Genomic DNA, 21597 nt, shown 5'->3' with positions numbered 1-21597 from the left:
GTACTGGTCTGGATGCCGCACGATATGAAGGGTGTGAACGAATCGGAGAGAGTGCAGGGGAGGTTTACAAGAATGCTTCCAGTCTGTTCCCTTTGGCGAGGGTAAGTATGTGGAGATTGGAAAGATATGTTCAAAATCATGAGGGGTCTGGAAAGAGTAGGAACTGTTCCCGCTTGTAAAAAGATCGAGAGCGAGAGGGAACAGATTTAAAGTGATTTTCAAAAGAAACAAATGTTATGTGAGAAAAACCGTTTTCACTAAATGAGCGGTTCAAGAGGAATCAAGAGGATGATTACTGGATGATTATTTGAATAGAAACAATATGCAAGGGTATGTGGTAAAGGCAAGAGGGTGGCGCTAAGTCATAATGCTTATTGGAGGACGAAAGGCCCAATGGTCTCCTCTTTGTACCATGAGAGGTTTCGAGGACAGGAGCAGGAATGTGTTGTTGCAATTATACAGGGCCTTGGTGAGGCCGCACCTAGAATAGTGTGTGCAGTTTTGCTCTCCTTTTCTGAGGAAGAATGTTCTTATTCTCGAGGGAGTGCAGCGAAGGTTTACCAGGCTGATTCCAGGGATGGCGGGACTGTCATATGAGAAGAGATTGATTTGGTTGGGATTGTTCTCGCTGGAGTGCAGAAGAATGAGGGGGGGGGAATCTCATAGATGCTTATAAAATTCTAACAGGATTAGACAGAGTAGATGCAGGGATGCTGTTCCCGATGGTGACTGTATTCAGAACCAGGGGTCACAGGCTGAGGATTCAGGGGAAACCATTTCGGACAGAGATTAGGAGACTTTTCTTCACCCATAGAGTGGTGAGCCTGTCGAATTCATTGCCACAGGAAGTAGTTGATGCTAAAACATTGAATATATTCAAGAAGCACAAGATAAGGCACTTGGTAGAATGGGATCAAAGATCATGAGAAGAAAGTAGGATTAGGGTATTGAATTGGATGAGCAGCCATGATTATGATAAACTGGCACAGCAGGCTTGAAGAGCCAAAAGGCCTCCTCCTGCTCCTATCGTCTATGTCTCTATGTATCTGTGAAAACTCTGTGATTGTGATTCTCTGAGTGCCGAGATCTTGAAAGGTTTCATGCTACGGGGGTATGGGGGTGGTGTGAGGGGGGTGGGTGTGGTTGGTGGTGGTGGATGGGGGTGTGGTGAGGAATGTGAGGGGGGGGGGCTGGTGCGGTGAGGGTGGTGGGATGGTGATACGCGTGCTATGGGAAACCGTAACTTAGCAGGGATCTCACTTGTTCACCCGATGTCAAACTCTACCTCGGTGACAGCCCTCCCCCTGGGCCCACCGACCAGGTCCAGCGCAAGCTGCTCCACTGCAGTGAGGGGCCGCAGGTCTGCTGGTCCGAGTTCAGTCATTTTCCTCTCCCGGCAGGTTGTGGGCTGCCTTCTATTTGGTGGGTGGGGGACAGAAAGTGTTAGGCAAGGGATGGGACGGTGGCATTGTGGTTAGCACTGCTGCTTCACAGCACTGAGGACCTGGGTTTGATTTCGGCTTGGGTCATTGCCTATGTGGAGTTTGCACATTCTCCCCATGTTGCCCTGGGTCTCACCTGCACAACCCAAAGATGAATTAGCCACGCTAAATTGTCACTTAATTGGAAAACAAAAAGAATTGGGTACTTTAAATTTTAAAAAAAGAAAGTTTTGGGCAGTCGGACACATGCAGCCCAGTGGTGGGTAGCTGGTGGGCTCCGTGGCCATGGCGGCCGGTATGGGTGCTATCATGTGGTGCTGGGTGTGGTGCGCGCACACCGCCAGAAGGTGGGTTCCGGTTTCCCTCCAGGTAGGGGGGGGGGGGGGTCGGGGCTACGGGTGTATAGGATGGGGGTTGGTGTCAGGGGCACAGTGCTGCCTATTCACCCTTGCCGTCCTGAGGAGGTTGTACAGTTTTTTGCAGCACTGCTATTTGGTCCTGCAAGTGGGCTCAAGGCGTTCACAGCATCTGCCTCCTGCACCCAGGCCCAGTGTCTGCCGATGGGTGGCAGCTGTGGTGATATGCATCAGTGTAAATACACAAGGGGTTAATGTAAATACACGTAGGCTAGATAGACACGAGAGGGGGCACCAGAGACATGACACACAGACATTCAACCAATAGGCCAGTAAGATAGGATACAACCAATGGGCATTCAAAACACACACAGAGGTGCCACTACAACAGGAGGACATTACACCAACCCATATAAAAGAACACAGCACACATGCTCAGTCTCTTTCCATTGGAGACATATAGTGCATACACAGGGTTGATTGAACACATCACACCCACCACGTGGATTGTAGCAAACTGGTTCGTCAGTCTGAGTAGCTATAGCAGGATTAACAGGAGAGTCGAATCCAAGTAGGAGAATCGTTAACAGTTTAATAAATGTGTTAAAGCTATCTCCAAGTCTGAACCTTCCTTTGTCAGAGTGCACAACAAGGAAGCAGCTTATGCGACGTCAAGAGCATAACAATACATGGTACCAGTGAATGAACTGTTTAAATCCATATAGTTACAACTCAGCAAACAGTGACAACCAGTAACGGTACCCAGGCAAGATGATGTTCAAGAATCCGGTTCCACAGCAGCTCAGGTACCAAGCCAATCTCAGTGAAAACTGCTGTGCATTCAGGCAGAGATTCGAGATCCACCTGGTAGTGTCCAACCTAGATGGTGTGGCGGATGCAGAGAAAGTAAAGCTTCTACTTAACATCGCGGGTCCAGAAGCAGCTGAAATCTTCCAGACCTTCAAATACTCAAAGGGGCAAAACAAGAGTGACTTCCAGGCAGTCCTGGACAAATTCCAAGAACATACAAGGAAAAACGGTAAAAGAGGCGCCAAAACTCACCACGAGGTAGGCTTGTAGCAACAAACGGCAGTTTTGATTTGTGGCCATCTTGGAACTGGTGCTGCACATGCACAGTTACGTGAAGAGTGCACAGAACGGGAAGGTCGATTTGCGCATGCGCGAGAAGCCGCGCATGCGCAATTGCGAAAAAGGCCCCGAGTAAAGAAAAATCGATCTGCGCATGCACAATCACTTCCTACGCTCTACGTCACACGCTTTATGGTGCCAGAGGCCCTGGACCATGCCCACTTGAAGGGGAAATGTCCCAAAACATGAAAAAAAAGATTTAAAGCCGTAAAACCCGATTCTTTCACCTGGAACGACAGCACAATGCCTGCAATTCGACCAGTAGCTGAAAGTAACCTCCGCAGAACCCTGCAACATGCAGTAAGCACTGCCTGAGAAGATTATATGGTCTTGGAAGACAACGACTCAGACAAAGATTTCATCTTGGGAGGTGGCTACCCCAGCACCAAATCCGAACCGCAACTAGAAGTGTAAATTGAAGACCCCGACGACGGGTTTTTCGGATTGGGGAATCCTCAGCCCAGCATATGTGACATCCCAACTCGTGAGTGCAGGATTATGCTGCAGCCTGACGCCAAGAGACAGAGAGTGGTACAAACCTTCAGAGAGCGGCCTGCTGCCGCACAGAGAGTGGTCTATGCACCGCGAAGAGTCCCCAACTCCACACAGAGAGTTGTCCATGCACCGCGAAGAGTCCCCGACTCCACACAGAGAATGGTCCATGCACCATGAAGGGTCCCGGCCTCCACACAGAAAGCGATGAAAGACTCCACAGCGAGACAACTGCATGTCTCCACACAGCCAGTGACACAAGCCTCCGCAGCGAGCTCGTGGACAGACTCCACAATTAAAGGAACACAAGATTGCAGAGCGCAGTCCTTGCATGAACAAGACCATGAGAGTCTAGCAACCTCCTCTGAGCAACCAGCAGCAGACGATGCAGGTCTGCCACGCTCAAGTGCACAGCAAGAAGACTATGACAATCTACCACGCTCACGTGAACAACAAAGTGACTATGGCAGTCCACCCATATTATTTGAGCCACCAGAAGAAGACTCTGACAGTCTATCCAGCTCAAGGGAATGACAAGACGATACTGAGGCTATACCCACTGTATGTGCGACAAGTAATGACAGCATCCCACTTCCCATATAAGATGTGCAACGTGACAGACCTCAGCTAGTGAGTACAGAGGCACTCGACAATCACGGTGAGACTACTGATGACTCAGGTGACACCACGTTCATTCAATCCTCATCTGCTCAAGCCTTTCCACAAGAAAATGGGTTCCTGGACGTTTTGACTCCAGACGGAAAGAATCAGGAAACCTCAGAAGATTCAAGTGAACCTGAAATGACTCCAGTCGGGGAGCATCGACAAGCCAAAACTGACTCAGGTGAAACAGACCAGACTCCAGACGGGTGAGAATCGACAAGCCAAAGCTGATTCAAGTAAGCCGGACATGACTCCAGATGGGGAGCGCCGCAAAATCAGTGACGGCACGCTCAAGGAAACAGAAGATGCCACAAAGCATGCTGACACAAGTAACTGTGTGAAGGACTCATATTATCCACAGAGTGTGGTCCTTGAGCGCAGCAAACACGGCAACAAAACAACCACCACAACAACAACATCAAGGACAATAGCAAGAAGCGTACCAAAGTCAACAAGCACAACAAAAATAACACCAATGGAACTACGACTGGTACGACATGGTACAGCTCTGCAACTGCGGGACACTGTTACTGCTCAGTTCAGTACAACGACATACCATGGCAGAATGATGCATCTCACCAATTCACGTTTGCTGGACTACCAACAGGCAACCTGGCTTTCATTCGCACGACTCACATTCAAAGTATTGTCTTGTATCTTTGACTTTGTCTATATATGTTTCTTGAACCCACCTCTTCATTCACCTGAGGAAGGAACAGTGCTCCGAAAGCTAGTGTTTGAAACAAACCTGTTGGACTTTAACCTGGTGTCGTAAGACTTCTTACTGTGCTCACCCCAGTCCAACACCGGCATCTCCACATCATGCTATCTTCCAGTTAATGGTGTTTGTTTTCAAAGAAAGTGTCTGCAATAACAAAACAAAATTCCATTAATTAGTTTATTAATCAGCGATATTCATTCAAGGATTAGTGAAGACGGAATTGTCTGGTCTCATCGGTGGTCGGACCCTTTAAGGGCAGCACAGTAGCACAAGTGATTAGCACTGTGGCTTCACAGCACCAGGGACTCAGGGTTGATTCCCCGCTGGGTCACTGTCTGTGCAGAGTCTGCCCGTGTCTGTGTGGGTTTCCTCCGGGTGCTCCGGTTTCCTTCCATAGTCCAAAGATGTGCAGGTTAGGTGGATTGCCATGGTAAATTGCCCTTAGTGACCAAAAAGGGGAGGAGGGATTATTGGGTTGCAGGGATGGGTTGGAAATGAGTGCTTAAGTGGGTCGGTGCAGACTCGATGGGCCGAATGGCCTCCTTCTGCACTGTATGTTCTATATCTATATGAGAGAGAACAGAAATGTGGCGCCATTCACCTCTGGCGGCACCAGAACATCCCAGTCGCAAACAGGGACGGAAAACCTTGGTCAATATGTTTTCTTTGAAACTAAGTTTGATTCACATAAATAGCACATTAAACAGCATCAAATGAACTGAGGGACAAATTAAAGCAACAGTCTCTTAAAGGGAAACTGCCTCAAACAAAAATACAAATCACAAATGAGAGTTAAAAAATTAAACCAAAATGTGATTGGCGGGGTCAATAAGGCACCCCAGCCCCTGCAATTGTGTGTTTTGAAATGGCTGGCTTATTGGCTACCTGCCAAAAGTAAATGGTTTCCTCCCAGAAGTTCAATTTACTTCAAGACTCTATCAACTAACTGTCTACACTGGACTACTGGTGTAATTATTGCTCATCTGAAGTGATTATGCATTCAGAGAAAATTTCTTCAACAAGGATATGAACTCTAGGTACAGATGTCTATTCTGGATACATTCCAATTTCTCATCATAAGAACATAAGAACTAGGAGCAGGAGTAGGCCATCTGGCCCCTCGGGCCTGCTCCACCATTCAATGAGATCATGGCTGATCTTTTGTAGACTCAGCTCCACTTTCCGGCCCGAACACCAGAACCCTTAATTATTTATTCTTCAAAAACTATCTATCTTTACCTTAAAAACATTTATTGAAGGAGCTTCTACTGCTTCACTGGACAAGGAATTCTATAGATTCACAACACTTTGGGTGAAGAAGTTCCTCCTAAACTCAGTCCTAAATCTACTTCCCCTTATTTTGAGGCTATGCCCCCTAGTTCTGCTTTCAACTGCCAGTGGAAACAACCTGCCCGCAGCTATCCTATCTATTCCCTTCATAATTTTATATGTTTTATAAGAACCCCCCTCATCCTTCTAAATTCCAACGAGTACAGTCCCAATCTACTCAACCTCTCCTCGTAATCAAACCCCTTCAGATCTGGGATTAAACTAGTGAATCTCCTCTGTACACCCTCCAGCGCCAGTATGTCCTTTCTCAAGTAAGGAGACCAAAACTGAACACAATACTCCAGGTGTGGCCTCACGAACACCTTATACAATTGCAGCATAACCTTCCTAGTCTTAAACTCCATCCCTCTAGCAATGAAGGACAAAATTCCATTTGCCTTCTTAATCACCTGTTGCACCTGTAAACCAACTTTTTGCGACTCATGCAATAGCACACCCAGGTCTCTCTGCACAGCAGCATGTTTTAATATTTTATCATTTAAATAATAATCCCATTTGCTGTTATTCCTACCAAAATGGATAACCTCACATTTGTCAACATTGTATTCCATCTGCCAGACCATAGTCCATTCACTTAACCTATCCATATCCCTCTACAGACTTCCAGTATCCTCTGCACTTTTCGCTTTACCACTCATCTTAGTGTCATCTGCAAACTTGGACACATTGCCCTTGGTCACCAACTCCAAATCATCTATGTAAATTATGAACAATTGTGGGCCCAACACTGATCCCCAAGGGACACCACTAGCTACTGATTGCCAACCAGAGAAACACCCATTAATCCCCACTCTTTGCTTTCTATTAATTAACCAATCCTCTATCCATGCTACTACTTTACCCTTAATGCCGTGCATCTTTATCTTATGCAGCAACCTTTTGTGTGGCACCTTGTCATCTGAAGGCTTCTGGTATTTAATATACACATTGCAATAATTCAAGTTACCAGCCATTTCAGGTTGGGAGCTTTTATGTCAATTCAGCCATTTTATGTTGCTAACCTGATGCTGCTAATCCTGGGATTAACACCTTAAAATCTTATTTCTTCATCTGATTTGTAACTTCTGATGTGTTACGCAGGCTGGGTCGATGTGGACTGCACTTGATGCAGTGTAGCGAGAGGCAGACCTCCAACACTTGATAAGATGCAACACAATTTTATTTAACGTCTTAACTACTATACATGTTCAACTATGGGTTGACACTATACTGACTTGACTGGTGACCTAGTACTAGCCTGACCAGACTTACTAGCTACCGCATCGTGTTTGCACTGGCTAGCTCACGAACTCTGACTGTATCAGTAGCTGGGTCCAGAGAGAGCGGGAAACCTGGTGCCCTCTGTCTATATAGTGGTAGTGTCCTGTCTGGTGATTGGCTGCTCTGTTCTGTGTGCTTACTGGTCATCCTGTGTGTCAATCACTGCCTGTCTGCACTCCATTATATACATAGATGTGCATTATGACAACTTCATTTACATGGTGGGGGAACAACTGAATGTTGAAGGTGGATGTCGAGGTGCCAAAAAAATGGATTGCTTTGTCCTGGACAATATCCCACTTCATGAAAGTTTATGCAGCTGCAATCACCAGGGCAAGTAGACAGAATTTCATCACACTCTTGATGTGTATCTTGTGTGTGGTGGTCTGGCTTTGAGGAGTCAGGATGTCGGTTATCAACCACAGAATTAGCAGCTCGCTTTTTCATTAAACATGCTCACGATCCATCTATCTATCTTTACGCAGGAGAAGACAGCCACAGAAGCAGGGAGAAAGCGAAGACGGGAGATCTGGCCTCTGACTCCATTTGAGGAGCAGACTGTCGAGGTGCCAGGCGAGGATAGAGACTGTGCCTGTGCCAAGGGCGAGATCAGCCTCTACCATGAATCTAGTGAGGAAGCATGCATTATTCCAACAACTTCAGAAAATCAAGATGATTGATGCGTGCAATGTTTAAGCCAGCCTCGAGTGTACACATTCTCTCTTTTTCCATTCTAAATGCCAGTAAGCAGAAGGGGAGGCCAACAACCTCCAGAGAAGAATGCTCCTGCCCCCAAGGGGCCTTGGAGGAAGAAGACGACAATGACTTCACTCCTGCAAAGCCATCACAAAGGGATGCACCGTAACTTCAGTCAGAGCTTTGGAGGCCCTCAACAGAGTGGCATGGGGATGGAGGAGTGCATCCACATGCTCCCTGATGTTGTGGTTCCATCATGTGAGCATATGGAAGTTTGCAAAGGAGGTTGGCAGACAGCATCGAGATCCAAGTCTCACAGAATGCATAGTTTCTGTCAGATATGCACTCAGACCTGCACTCCATCGCTATAGCTTTGGGTGCTTTTCACAAGTGTCTCGGTGTGAAGTAGACGGGGCATCTCGAACCTCTGTCCAGGTGTCCTTTTCCTCAAGGAGTCAGAAAGCGGCGCCTTGGGCACCCAAAATGAGGAGTAGCGTTAGGCAGACACTCTGGGCTCATCTGCCTAGGATTCCCCAAGAGTGTCCTGTCTTTCCCAATCCCCTCTGCCAGTGGCCCCATCAGCTATAACTGCTCAGGATGCAGAGGGTGCACCTGCAGGAGACCCAAAGCAGAGTGGGGTCCTCTAGGCCACAGATTTCCGGAGGATGTCCGCCAAAGTAACCATAGACAAGAGAGAATTGCAGTCAGCAGGCTGCCTCTGCTTTTACTGCGGGTGTCAGGAATTAATGCAGACAAAGTGATAGTCAGATAATTAAGAAGCTTTGAATCAACACTGGTGGCATGGGTTCATTGTAGACAATAGTGGAATTTGTCACTTTGCATTAATTGTATCTCTCCTGGTTTTATTCTTGCTCCTTGTTGTTTTAATGGTCACATGCACTTCACCCCTTCAGTTGAAGTTCATCCTGGGGAACTAAGAATAGGTGTTCCTCCGCCTACCAGATGCCCGCAGATGGAAACATCACTCTTTGATAATGGTGATGAGAGCCATGGGCGAGAAGCCTCCCACACACACTATTTCACTTTCCCCCACGGCCCTCGAAAATGACTTGACAAAATAGATAGACTAATCACATGAGCCCTTGTTAGCCAGATACATTTCCTTGGAGGTTGGAAGTTTGCAGATGAGAGTGGGCTACCATTCACCTGCATGCCCCTCATAAGCATCCACCTCCCTCACTCCCTCCTTAACTGTTGACTGGGGTTGATGACAAATGACTCAGGATGAATGGCAACTCTCCAACTTAGTGGGATCTCGTTGTTATAAAAAACCCTCTGGGCAGGACCTGATGTCATGTGGGCGGCACCAAACAGTGAGGATTTCAAAAGGAGAAAGCTGTTAACAGTCTCCCCATTACTATTATTGCCCATTTAGTTGTGCAGTTCAGCTCCAGTTTCATCACCTTCCCCCACCTCAAAGTTTTGCAGTTGACATCAAGAGCACTGCCTTTCTTTCTATTTTAAAACCTCCCTCTGCCACCTTTTAGCCTCTTCCTGTCACCCTTTAACTTCCACCACATCACCATTGATCTCCTCATGTGACCTTCACTCTCCCAATGTTGCCTGCGAGCATCCCCTCAGTACCCTGGACCCTATAACCATTAACCTGAAAATGACTTCCTTCCCAGATGAGCTTGTGCTATTCACAGTGCCTATGCCCACCTTTATCCTGCCCACTCTCATTATCTGTGCCATCATTCTTGTCAGAGCTGACTGGGGGCGATTTAACCAGAGGATCGTCTCACCTCGGGTGAGGGGCTGATTTGAGAAGGCATAGCCTTCATGAATATCCTCAGCCGGTAGGGGAATTGAACCCGTGCTGTTGGCCTCGCTCTACATCTGAACCTGCTGCCAGCCAACTGAGCTAAAGTCGTGCTGTAAAATCTCTTTGAAAAGTTATACATTTGAGAGATGAGGTATAACTGGATTTTTAACATGGTCACCATCTTGGCCAGAGCTTTGCCTCAGAAATGTAAAGGGTCTTTGTGCACTTCCTAGTAATTTGATATCTGCTGTTCCGGCAGGGGGGTGGGTGGGGGGGGAGGGGGGGAGGCGTGGGGGAGGGGGCGCATTAGTGGCTCTTTATAGATAACAATCCTCTTGCCTTTTTCGGAAGGCAGGAATCGGTGAGGTCGCCGATTTTGTGGTCGTAAAAGACCACACATGCTCCGCTGGTGCCGGCACTTAGCGGCTGAAACGGAGAATCCAGCCCCATGTCTCCTGAGCAACAGTCAGAATTAAGGAAATGTGGTTTACACTATCTTTTACATTTTTATCCTGTGACTTACAATGCTGCCATATGGAATGACAGGAACAAATATTAATACATTTTTCAATAACAAGCAGCAAAATAGTATTATCCAGGATCTGGGGTATTTGCACATTATAAAACAGAATCACTTAAACATTGAAAGAATAAAAGCACCATTTGTTTCCAACTCAGAAAATACATCTATGTCTAAACCTTCCTTTTTGCCTAATCTTTGACTGAGCAGCTTGGCAGACAATCGGATATCAACCATTTTTGTCTTAATCCCGACTGAAAAAAATAGATAGAAATTAAAGGGTGTGCGTATAGATTTTGTATAGATCCAAAGCAGAAGACCGTACCACAAAGCTGGATATTAACACAACACTGTCCTTATTCATATTCCAGTGGATCAAAATGTAATAGCTGGATTAGCGGATAAAGAAGGGATTTGAGAGGGAGGACAAGTTACCAATGGAGTTGAAGGGTTGAAAGCAAAACCTATGTTTGAGCTGTGGGCTGGAATTCTCTGGTTGTTGGGGTTCTCTGTTCCCACCGGGAGCGCAATCCCACCTGCGGGTTTCCTGACGACGTGGGGTGGCTTCAATGGGAAATCCCGTTGACAAAGGCCAGAGTAGGGAATCCCGCCGCCAGCGAACGGCACACCGCCAAGAAATATAGAATTTCTACAGTGCAGAAAAAGGCTATTCGGCCCATCAAATCTGTACCAGCCCTGCCCAACCCATCCACGTAACTCCACCTAACCTTCGGACACTAAGGGGCAATTTAGCATGGCCAATCCACCTGAACTGCACATCTTTGAATTGTGGGAGGAAACCGGAGTACCTGGTAGAAACCCATGCCGACACGGGTCGAATGTACAAACTTCACACAGTCACCTAAGGTCAGAATCGAACACGGGTCCCTGGCACCATGAGGCAACAGTGCTAACCACTGTGCCACCTATGTGGCTAGGGGACCAGAGAATCGTGTACGTTAGCTATTTTTCAGATTTTCTTTGGGAAACTTGAAGATGACTCATTAAAAGTGTCGCCATAGTGTCGTATATCAATGCATATAGGGGGCCAGCAACTTGGAGTTACACTGCTAGCTAAGCAATGAAGACTGGCCAGAGGTGAAGGACAGAATTGGAAAGATTTAACATTTGAAGAGTGCTGATAGGAGCAAGTGTTGCCTCCTCGCAGTAAAGAACTTCTCTTCTGGTCAATTGCAGACCATCAGGAAATGCGGCTTTGCATCAGGCGGGAGTTTCAAGGATCATGGAAATAGTGAGGGAACTTACCTAAGATGGTCCCACCGCACCTTAATGTAGTCTATAGTAATACTGACAGCTTGACTCCTAGGTTACAGCGAATGTTAAAACGTAGAAAAAAAATCTATGCCCTAGAAGGGGTCAGTCAGCCCACATGCCCATTCTGATATACGTTCACACAAAGGTAGCCATTTTAACAGCATTGCGAGGTTCATATCAGTAAAGTCTGCAGAATTTTACTAACAGTTTTGTCCACAGGGTTATTTATATTGTCTAAATCACTGATAAAAATCCCTTAGGATTCAAGAAGAATTGTCAGAGATTAATTGCACTAATAGAAACCACTGCTAAAGAAGCAGTTTTCATTCTGGCTACAGTCAGAGCATCGAAAGTGCTGGAAGGTGCCAAGAAGTAGTATAATAAATGTTTAGGGAAATGGAGAGACAGATTACTCTCTCGTGTCAGGAGCTTCTCTATAACGCTAATGTGAGGCTAAACAACCACTTTAAAATTCATACAGGTCCAGATAAATATTACTTTGTCAAGTATCCAAAGTAGTTTCCAAGACATTAGTGCCAGCATATGCCACATTGCAGATTATAAACAAGCTTACAGGGCACATTTTATCACATATTTGTGTTGCATATTAAAGAGAGCAACACTGCATGGGCTGCAGTCGATGGTGATTAACAATTATATTGTTACAAACATCCCAACTGCCAGTAATAAGAACTTGATACTCGAGACAATTTAATTAGACTAACCGCCTACAGAATGTTAAATGCACGTACAATGTAAACAGCGAAACATAAGTTATAGTCCTTGATAGCACACAAGTTAAGCAAGGGCTGTCTTGGTAGTTGTCCTGCTGTTTTATTTTACTGCGATGTGCACACTTGCTCATTCTGCTTTGGTACCAATGTGACCAATTGCTTGGCCTAGGTCAGTCTGTGGTTTCCCTCACTAGTCTTACAGAGTAATGGTTCAGTTAAAAAAAAAAGAGAACAACTTTGTCGGCATAAGGACCTATGGGAACTGGAGTTCTAATGAAAGGTCATCAACCTTGAATGTTAACTCTTCCTTTCTTCACAGCTGCTGCCTAACCTGCTGAGTGTTTCTTGTGTTTCCTGGTTTTAGTTGCTATATAGACTGGGTTGTTCTATAAGCCAGTAATTATCCAGTCAAACCTTGGTGAGGCCACACCTGGAGAGTTACAATGTGCACACTCAATCTTTGGGTGGGATTCGCCCAACGGGGGTCTAAGTGCTGACGCTGGAGTAAAAACCGGCAAGTTTTACTGCGGCGTCGCGCCCGTTCCCAGACCCCCATTCTGGGGCCTCCATGGGGCTGGCAGGGGCGTGGTGTGATTTGCGGGGGCGGGGCCTCGGCGCGGCATCAGAGACCCGGTGCCACGTAAAAGACGCGGCGCCTTGGGTCCCATGCATGCGCAGTTGGGCAGGCGGCAACTAGCGCATGTGCAGTGGCCGTCCTCCCCCAGGCCGCCCCGCACAACAATGGCGCAGGCCTATAGCATTGCCGTCGGAGGAAAGGAGGCCCGCCGACAGAGAGGCCGGTCCGCCGATCGATGGGCAACAATCGCGGGCCAGACCCCTTCGGAGGCCCCACCCCTCCCCGGTGAAGGAGCCCCCCCCCCACACAGGCCACAACCTCCCCCCCCCCCCCCCCCCCCCCAGCGTTCCCGCAGAGTTCCTGCCGGCAGCGACCAGGGCTGAACGGCGCCGGCGGGACTCTGCCGTGTCGGAGCGGCCGCTCAGCCCATCTGGGCCAGAGAATCGGTGGCCCCGCCAATTCCAGTGGCCCACGGCTGGCACGCGCCAAACGCAAATGCCGCCGATTCTCCGCACCTCAGAGAATCGCGCACCGGCGTCGGGGCGTCGTGGCCTGGTTGCTCCGATTCTCCGGCCCGGCGCGGGGCTCGGAGAATCGCTCCCTTTCTGTGTGCGTATTGGTCAGTTTATTTTTTGTTTGAAAAACCTAAGTTTTGTTTTGGCTGCCTTGAAATTGTGTCACGTGCTATACTCAAAGCTTCTAATATATTGAATAGATTTCAAATCAACCTCAAACAAAGCAATAGTTATCTTCAAAATGTTAAAAGGGTACCAACCACAGAATAAATTCACCAATCCCTTGTGAGACCACGGGAGATCAATAAAATAAATTGAGAACTACCTTGACCTAGATCTTTAAACCATTATTGTCTTTGCTGGCTAAAAATAACATCTACTTTAAACCCTTAATGACATGCATTATCCTTTCTATAACACCATGTGCCTGTAATGAGCAAGCAAAATACCACGGTTCACAAAGATGAACAAGGCACCTTAAAGCTTTGTAGTTGTGCAGACTTTTTTCACTATGCACAGTGTCAGAAGTATCAAGTGTTCGAAGAAGTTGAGATCCAAGCAAGTACTAAGTCCTTCATCTGGAGAAAAATAATTTGTTTTATCTGTGACATTGGCAAGTTATAGGGCAGCTTTCATGTGAGCAACCGCAAGTGGAGTGTCCCAATGAATTCAGAAAATAATGTTAAAAATGGATAAAATGGATGTCATTTTTACAGTTGTCTATGAACATGAAAGACTGCTTTACAATCAGATAACAAAGGAAACCAGAAGACTAAAGAACTATATTAGATTCATGGGCTATTTCCACCGTGACCTAGCCACATGTTTGTGGGGCTTGGGGAGTTTCTCTCTGGGCTAGCCCACACTTAGAATTATTTTCATCACTGGGGAGCTGAACTCACAGGCCAAACAGGCTCTTCAGAGATCGGGCCACCATTTTGAAAGGATGCCCCAATCTCTAATTGAGTTTGAGGGTCCATCACGTCTCCCAGCCATGGACAATGTCACCCCCACACACATGGGCACTGCCCCGCACCCCCCACCCCCTCCAACCAAAGTGATAACACCCTGCTATAGGGTCGCTGAGGGGCCCATCTTTTCAGGCCTTCCCACACTCCTTTTATAGTCCCCCCACCCTTCCAGGACCACACCCTTTACACCCTTAACCTTTCAACCTTCCGGAGGCCCCTTCATACGTGCCCTGCAGCACCACCCCCCCCACCCCAAATACTCCCCCGCCCCGCTCTCCTTCTAAGGCCCAGACCTTTAGCAGTGCCACCCCGGCACCCGGACACCCTGGTGCTGCAACTCTGGCAGTGCTTCTGCCAGCTTTGCCAGAGTGTCTGCATTCAATGGGGAGGGCTTAGGCCACCCTGCCATGTTTCTGAACACCCAGCGATTCTGATGGCCCAGGAGACCCCTTAGATCCATTCCGCCCGGTCCACATTTGTGTAGAACAGTGGCTAACTGGGAACTCCTGGAGAGGTCTGAAGATGCTGGAGCGCGATAGATCCAGGGTGAGCACGCCTAAGCAGGTTTTAAACCTATTAAGGCACCGAGGCTTGTCCCGCCCATTGTCAGCGGGATCCTGATCGCAATGCTTCGTGAGACCTGGGTAGACATCGCGAGGCATACTGGCTGTCGAGAAGCCCGCGGAAGGCATCTCTCAGCATCTACCTGCCGCTTCACGCTCCCATTTGGGTGCAACCCGGCTGGTAGATGGTGCCCAAGGACAACCAAGTATTCTATATATAAACGAGAAGTATAGGTTTGATTCCACAAGTGACTTATCAATAGGCCTTCATGAGGGTGAAAGAAACACTGCAGTTCCTGACTTTATTTTTGACTTGATTGAGACAATTAAGATCCTGACAGGGCTATAGAGAGAATGTCAGAGAATCTAGAACTAGGGGTTACTGTTTCAAAATAAGAGGTCATCATTTATGATCGTGGTGAGGAGAATATTTTTTCTCTCAGAGGTTTGAGAGTCTCTGGAACTCTCTTCCTCACAAGGTAGTGGCTGCAGAGTCCTTGAATATTTTTAAGGTAGAGCTAGATAGATTCTTCTTTAACAAGGGGGTGAAAGGTTATCGGAGGTATGCAGCAATGTAGGATTGAGGTTACAATTGGATTAGCCATGATTTTATTGAATGCCGGAGCAGGCTTGAGGGGCCGAGTGGCCTCCTCCTCCTAACTCAGATGTTTGTATGTTTGTAATTATACGAATATTCTGTTATAGAGTCATGGATTCAAATAGAAATCACACTGTTCTCTTCTATCATTGCATCATGTGCAATAATATAATAGTTGCAGGTACGATAACAACTTGACTGGCAGCATCAGCCATTGTCCATAGAACCCCTACAGTGCAGGAAGAGGCCATTCAGTCCTTCGAGTATGCACCAACCCTCCGAAAGAGCACCCTATCTAAACCCGCTCCCCCACCCTATGCCCGCAACCCCACATAACCTGTCCATCGTTGGACATTGAAGGGCAATTTTGCATAGCTAACCCACTTAACCTGCACATCATTGGGCTGATATCACTACAACATAGAGAGATAGAAAATAGGAGCAGGAGGAGGCCATTCAGCCCTTCAAACCTGCTACGCCATTCATTAGAATCTTGGCTAATCATCCAACTCAATAGCCTAACCCCGCTTTCCCCCCCATTTTTGGCATAGAATTTGCAGTGCAGAAGGAAGCCATTCAGCCCATCAAGTCTGCACTGGCTCTTAGAAAGAGCACCCTACCCAAGCTCACACCTCCACCCTATCCCCATAACCCTGCAACCCCACCCAACACTAAAGACAATTTTGGACACTAAGGGCAATTTAGCATGGCCAATCCACCTAACCTGCATATCTTTGGATTGTGGGAGGAAACCGGAGTACCCGGAGGAAACCCACGTATACACGGGGAGAATGTGCAGACTCCGCACAGACAGTGACCCAAGCTGGAATCGAATCTGGGACCCTGGAGCTGTGAAGCAATTGTGCTATCCACTATGCTACCACGCTGCCCAATATCCTTTGATCCCCTTTGCCCTAAGTGCTTCTTGAAAACATAGATGTTTTGGCCTCAACTACTTCTTGTATCGGCTAATTCCACCGACTAATCACTCTCTGGGTCAAGAAATTTCTCCTCATCTCTGTCCGAAATGGTCTATCCCATATCCTCTGACTATGACCCTTGATTCTGGACACACTCACCATCGGGAACATCCTTCCTACGTCTACCCTGTCCAGTCCTGTCAGAAATGTATAAGTTTCTATGTGATTCTCCCCTCATTCCTCCAAACTCCAGCAAATTGAATCGGATTCAATCTCTCGTCATAAGTCAGTCCCGCCATCCCAGGAATCAGTCTGGTAAACCTTCGCTGCACTCCCTCGAGAGCAAGAGCATCCGTCGTTAGATAAGGAGACCAAAACTTCACAATAGATCAGGTGTAGCCTCACCAAGGCCCTGATTAATTGCAGCAAGACATCCCTGCTCCTGTACTCGAATCCTCTCGCTGTGAAGGCCAACATACTATTTGCCTTCTTTACTGCCTGCTGTACCTGCATGCTTGTTGAATACCTATTCCTACGTCTGTACCTTCATCAGGAAGCTCATAGAACTTGCGAAATTATACATTGGGCAATGTAGCAGTTGCAGGTGAGATGATCATATCACAAGAAATAAGAGCCCTCCCATAACATTTGACCTGCCCCCTCCCCCTCTTTGGAGAATTCTAAAGACTGCTGACCCTTTGAGAGAAGACATTCTTCCTCATCTCGTTCTTAAATGGTGCGTTGCCCTTAGATTGGCGTGAAGCCTAATCAACAAGGCCAAAGTTATACTGCAGAATTCGGAAATCAGCTACTATCAAAGGTGTGAAGCCCAAGCAAGGTGGGAGAGCCTCCAAAGAGATTCTCAAATCGATTGGCTGAGTTGCATTCAAGATTCAGGTCTCATGCCAGGCTCAGCTGCTATTTTCATATTGCTTAAATTCAGAAGCAGCAGTATAACTGAGGCCTGAAATTTATTGTGCATCCAGCGGAGGGAGCCAGGTCCTGGAATTAACACAGTTAATCATTGTTGGGTAACCTGTCAGTTGGGAGATTATACGTCAGTTCGATCTGTTGAATAAATGCTGCATAGACAGCTCCTATAAAATCAACAATTTATTTTTAATTTATTCAGTTCCATAACATATCAGAAGTTTTCTGTCTATGTTCCTCTATGAGCAATTGGGGAGCACCGTACGGTCACTCAGAAATAAGTTTCCTATTCGCCTTCTCATTCACTGCAGGGAAATCTTCACTCAGAACCTCTCCTATGATGCAACCAAATGGGAAACTCAGTGGTGAGGGAATTGACAACACAACCCCAACTGCCACTGCAAGCTCTGTGCTCTGCACACAATTCCTGTCAACAGCTAGTGTGATTGTAAAGTATAGTGAACCGTTCAAAGAGATTTTCTTGCTGATGCCACAGTTGGTAGCACTCTCATCTCTAGGTGACAAAGTCCCCGGTTCCAGCCCCACTCGAGGGCTTGAGCAGCACACAGTCAAGGCTGTCACTCCAGTGCAGTACTGAGTGCTGCCCTGTTGGAGGTGCTGTCATTTGGATGAGAACTTAAACTGAAGCCCCAGCTGCTTGCTGAGGTGAATGTAAAATCTGCCATGATATCATGTAGTTATCTCTGGTGCCCTGGCTAATATTTATCCCTCAATCAACAAAGCCAGAATTGGGCGAATGCTCCGGGTCTCGTTCACCCTGCCATGGCTGCCTGCGAGAATCGGGAATTTGACGTTCAGACAAAACTCCATCCATTGCAGTGGGACCGGAGAATCCCAGCCGAGGGTGATTTCCGAGAATTGCGGCCAATATCTGGTCGTTCTCACATTGATGCATGTGGAGTTTGCTGTTTATAGATAGGCTGTCACATTTCCTTCATAACATCAAATTATCCATTCTTGCTCACAACAAGTCCTGCCACGGACGAGAGTGGAAAATCCCACCCAGGATACACAGTTACTTCATTGACAGTAAAGCAATTTCAGACATCTGGTGGTCGTAAGTAGGGGGTTCTTTCAGAGGGTCAGTGTAGACGCGATGGACTGAATGGCCTCCTTCTGCGCTGCAGGAATACTATGACCTTGTTCCATGAATGTAATTCCATTTTATCTTGCTTTCTGATTCAGATTATGTGTGTCGTAAATAAACTAAGAACTTTCTTTAAGGGAAACTTTTCCAACACTTTTTCCAGACAATTGCAGTGACAAATGCATTCAAATACATACAAAAGCAAAATAGTGCAATTCAGGAAAACAGAAATAAAAATAGAGAAAGGATTTTAGGTTCCGCTGAAAAACCGTTTTTCTGAAATGCTGGATAGAATCTTGTGGAGGCGACAGGGTTGTTGGCTGCTGGCTGGGGAGCCGGCGACATCTCAGTGTCGCCTCATTGAAAGAAGACCTGCCCTACCTTGTGCCACTCAGGCACATGGCAGAGCATCAGTGGGCCTTCCCGTGCGATCAAGGAACCCAGGGTCAGAATCCCACTGGCCAAGAGCTGACTAGACACGGTGGCACAGTGGTTAGCGCTGCTGCTTCATGGCGCCGTGGATCCCGGCCCCGGGTCACTGTCCATGTGGAGTTTGCACATTCTCCCCATGCTTGCGTGGGTATCACCCTACAATCCAAAGATGTGTAGGGTAGGTGGATTAGCCACGCTAAATTGCCCCTTAATTGGGGGAAAAAAATGAATTGGATACTTGAGTTTATTTTTAAAAAGAGCAGACTGGACAATCAGAGGCTGGCAGCTCTTCTGCACTCAGCAGTGCCTCCAAATGGCTACTGCAGTTAAGATGGCCACTTAAGACCTCAGATCAAGGAGGCACTGGTGAGTGATGATGGGAGTGGGCTCATGGGGTGGAGGCCACAGGAAGGAAGAGTGTTACGGGTTTGACACCAAAGACTAGGATGGCTCTGAGCAGCATCTGCCAATCAGGCACTAAGTGTCTATGAATGAGCAACCCCACCATGCCCCAGGTGATTGCCAGTTAATGCACATGGTGCCCCCCCCCCCCCCCCCCCCCGCATGGCGAGCCCCCCACTCATTGCTGAGTTAACACCAGCAGTGGTGAGATGTTGCCCATAAATGGTCATTAATTGGCCACTTAAGAGCCTCAAAAGGCCTGGGCTTTTTAAAAATTCATTCATTTGGTGCGGGTGTCTCTTACTGGGCCAGCAGTTGTTGTCTATCCCTAATTGCCACTGGAACTGAGAGGTTTGGTTCGGCAATTTCAGAGGGGATTCAAGAGTGGATCTGCAGTCACATATAGTCCAGAAGGGTTTCCTTCCCTAAAAGACATTAGTGAACCCGATGGTCTTTAACAACAATGGTTTCATGGTCATCATTAGACATTTAATTCATGATTGTTTTTTATTGAATTCAAAATTTATCACATGCTCTGATGGGATTCGAACCCAGGACCCCCAGAGCATTTCCCTGGCACCCTGGGGTTCTGGTACAGTGATAATACCACTATGCTATTGCTTCTACATTTTATTTTTTACTTAAATGGGGTGAAGGTGAGAAGGTGCCAGCATCCCTACCTACCATCTCCCCGCTCAGTAAAATGGTCCTGCGACCCACCCCTGCCAAGGAGAGGGCAGAAGATTCCACAATTAACGCTGTTTCTCTGTCTACAGACACTGCCAGAACTGCTGAGTATTTGTAGCATTTTCTGTTTTATTTAATTCAAATGCAATGGGCTCTTATCCCTGTATCACAGTTGAAACATGTAGCTGCCTTGCAGGAGTCACAGCTGCACTAAGTAGGGAAACCCTACACAGAGAGAGTTACTTGAAAGGGGTGAATCAGTTGATTTTGGGAGAATGATATGCTGATGCCTGGAGTATCTGCCTTGAATGCAGTGTTTGAATATAATACCATGGAACTAATTTGACACAAAATATGTCGAAGCAAAATGCCATATCAGAACTGAATAAACTGGACCTAAAATGGTGAAAGCTGAACTAGCGGATCTCCTGTGGCAAGGTAGAAAGATATTAGCCAGATAAGGCGACCAGAGCATCTTTTTCAAACTGTCGGGACATAGGGCCACTTTGGGTAGTTTCTCTTATTGTGGGAAGGTTAGCTACTAATTGGTGTACTCAGTGTTGGATGAGCAGAAATTTCTTCCAATTAAATATGGGGAAGACTGACACCAATATGTTCCGTCCCCACCTCAAACTCCTTTTCCCTCACAAGCAAACCCAACTCTCCCAACCACAGTCTCAGCCTGAAGCAGACTGTTTGCTCCCCTGGCATTGTAATCATAATAATCTTTATTATTCTCACAAGTAGGCTTACATTAACACTGCAATTAAGTTACTGCGAAAATCCCCTGGTCGCCACACTCCAGCGTCTGTTGGGGTACACTGAGGGAGAATTCAGAATGTCCAATTCACCTAACAAGCACGTCTTTCGGAACTTGTGGGAGGAAACTGGAGCGCCCGGAGGAAACCCACGCAGACACGGAGAGAATGTGCAGGCTCCACACAGATAGTGACCCAAGCGGGAATCGAACCCCGGACCCTGGCACTGTGAAGCAATAGTGCTAACTACTGTTCCGCTCATATGTAAACCTGAGCTGATCTTTTTCCCCATCACCAAGGCCATCTACCTCTATCTCCATAACATCATCAGTCTCTGCCTCAGGTGATCTGCTGCAACTTGCACTGCCCACCATTGGTGGCAGTGTCTTCCACTGCCAAAGCTCTAATCATTGGAATTCACTGCCGAAATCTCTCCACTTCCCACGATCACTTTCTCCCTTGTGTACACTCCCTAAAACAATCTCTTTGACTAAGTCAGTAACCATGTGCCTTAACATCTTACATGATGCTTCAGTGTCACATTTTGCTGATAATGCTCCAATGGAACACTTTGGAATGTTTTACAACATTAAAGGTGTTATGTAATTGCATTTACTTACACAAATATGTCAACTGACTGATGTCAAAGATGTGTCTTTTTAGATGAACGATGGAAAATCTGAAAAATAATG

The 21597-nt window shown here is 46.9% G+C and overlaps 1 long non-coding RNA gene across 1 annotated transcript in view; it reads right to left on the bottom strand.

The window, feature by feature from the left end:
- Window positions 1-4847: 4847 nt before the first annotated feature.
- LOC119954078 overlaps window positions 4848-21597 on the bottom strand; it is a 69170-nt gene continuing 52420 nt past the window's right edge. Inside the window, exons 3-4 of the long non-coding RNA XR_005458161.1 lie at window positions 21526-21584; window positions 4848-4967 (exon numbers count right to left, since the gene is read on the bottom strand). This is a non-coding gene — a long non-coding RNA (uncharacterized LOC119954078). The remainder of the gene's footprint in view (window positions 4968-21525; window positions 21585-21597) is intronic.

Source organism: Scyliorhinus canicula, chromosome 19 (genome assembly GCF_902713615.1).
Source record: "Scyliorhinus canicula chromosome 19, sScyCan1.1, whole genome shotgun sequence".
NCBI classification, from domain to species: Eukaryota; Metazoa; Chordata; class Chondrichthyes; order Carcharhiniformes; family Scyliorhinidae; genus Scyliorhinus; species Scyliorhinus canicula.
The sequence above is the reverse complement of the archived record's forward strand: the minus strand, read 5'-3'. Positions and strand labels throughout refer to the sequence as shown.